This window comes from Aplysia californica, unplaced genomic scaffold (assembly GCF_000002075.1).
Source record: "Aplysia californica isolate F4 #8 unplaced genomic scaffold, AplCal3.0 scaffold00304, whole genome shotgun sequence".
In the NCBI taxonomy this organism is placed as follows: Eukaryota; Metazoa; Mollusca; class Gastropoda; order Aplysiida; family Aplysiidae; genus Aplysia; species Aplysia californica.
The window spans coordinates 4,732-7,217 of record NW_004797574.1 but is presented as its reverse complement, the minus strand read 5'-3'; positions in this window follow the sequence as shown (position 1 = coordinate 7,217).

Here is a 2,486-nt window from a genome sequence, read left to right as displayed (position 1 = left end):
GCTCTCTCTCTCTCTCTTTCTCTCTACCTACCTACCTACCTACCTACCTGGCTGCCTATCTATCTATCTATCTATCTATCTATCTATCTATCTATCTATCTATCTATCTATCTATCTATCTATCTGTATGTCTATATACATCATTTCTATCTCTCTATCTCTCTATCTATCTATCACGCCTGATCGTCACCTTTAATAACTTTACTTTTCATTCTGTAATACACAGCTAAGGCGTTCTTTCCCAATGCAAAAATTTTAATGTTCTCGCAATGTTCAGTCTCATATGACCTTATGCAGTTGCGAGTGCCGTAAAACCTTACTAAATCTAAAGAGTCTCTGAGACCATTCAGAATCAAACAGATAGCTACAGGCCTAATAACATGCATTCCATCATCAACTGGAAACAAAGCCCTACAGTGGTGACTCGTTACTGTAACCTCCTTGCTCCTAAAGCAGAAATCTTTTCGCGATGTTCAGAGCTTCAAAATAATCACCTTATGCCGTTGCGAGTGCAGTAAAACCTTACTAAAACTAAAGAGTCTCTGAGACTCATTCACTTCGCAATTTTAGAGCCAAACCGATAGCTACAAGCCAAATAATAATATGCATTCCGACATCAACAGGAAACAGAGCCCTACAGTGGGGAATCGGGCCTCATCTCTCCCAATGCAGAAATCTTTTCGCGGTGTTCAGAGTCTCATAATATGACCTTATGCAGTTGTGAGTGCTGTAAAACCGTATATCAGAGTCTCATACTCATTTATTATGACCTTATGCAGTTACGAGTACCGTAAACCCTTACTAAAACTAAAGAGTCTCTGAGACTAATTCGCCTAGCAATTTAGAGCCAAACACATAGCTACAAGCCAAATAATAATATGCATTCCGACATCAACTGGAAACAGAGCCCTACATTGGAGGGCGACTCGGGCCCTCATCTCTCCCAAAGCAGAAATCTTTTCGCGATGTTCAGAGAGTTATATTATGACCTTATTCAGTTTCGCGAGTGCCGCAAAACCTTACATATCAGAGTCTCATATTATGACCGTATGCAGTTGCGAGTGCCGCAAAACCTTACTAAAACTAAAGAGTCTCTGAGACCACTCACTTCGCAATTTAGAGCCAACCAGATAGCCAAAAGTTTAACGCATTCCGTCATCAACTGGGAACAGAGCCCTGCAATGGTTGGTGACTCGGGCCTTCTTTTTTTGTAGAGGTATTATGTCGCTCGCAACTTCATAAGGTTATATGACTCGGGCCCTCAGCTCGTCTATGTAATGAAGTGTTGATGAAATTACCTCCGCGGTGTCCTTGTGGTGAGCGTGACGTGACACACCGACCACCACCCCCGGTGTATATCCCCGGTGTATCCCTGGTGACTTGCTGAAGCGGTGGATCAATCAATACGTGCTGGTTGTTGTAATAACGGCCAGCCAGCCATCGTGAGCCACAGTCGACAGATGCACGGACTCCGCCTGTGGCTAGTACAACTACTACTGTAGCACTCACTGCTTTTAATTTTTTGTTTTAGTAGAGGTTTTACGGCGCTCGCAACTGCAAACGGTCATATGAGCACCAAAGATTAAAGGTGTTACAAGAGAGTAACAAACATAAAAAAGAAGGAGGGGAGATTGTTTTAGTAGAGGTTTTATGGCGCTAGAAACTGCACAAGGTCATATGATCGCCAGAAGATTAGAATGTTACAAGAGAATAATAAACATAAAAAAGAAGGAGGGGAGATATAAAAAAAACCCAAGTGCGTAATAAATATTATTATAAACAAAGTCACCACGCACAACTTTGTTTTCGTAAGAGTTTTACGGCACTTCCAACACAATAAGGCTATATAAGTGCCGAAGATTAGAGGTGCTACAAGGGAGCAAAAAACTCAAAAAAGAAGGAGGAGAGATAAAGACCATAGATGTTTAATAGGAAAGAAGAAGCAAACCACTCCAGAGCATCCGCCGACCACCCATTAAATTGCTGTGTACTGGTCATCAGTTGTTGACGGCCTATTGATGCATTATCTTAAGTGTCGGAGTCCCCAGTTGAGTCTAAAACAAGCGACACTTGAGCGGGAAATGGGTTCAGACGACATGAGAAAAATCTTTACAATCTTTTGAAGAGGGAGAGAGAGAGAGAGAGAAAGTTTTAGTTTCAGTAGAGGTTTTACGGCGTTCGAAACTGCATAAGGTCATATGAGCGCCAGGGGGGGATGTCAACAAAGAAGTCCTTACAGGGAATCAGACTTACTCTGCTCACTTCTCTAGCTTCAGCAGCACAAAGTCTGCTTCGACTATCAAGGCACCCCGGAAATAACGGTCACAAGAGTGTGACTAACATACAAAAGAAGTAGAGGAAAATGACGATAGTAAGGATTGGGAAAGAAAAAGAAGCAGTTCCCTGTTGTAGATCAGGCACAGTTATGAGCATGACATTCTTAGATCTGCCCATTTACAATTCTTCAGTGCACTAGAACGAGAAAT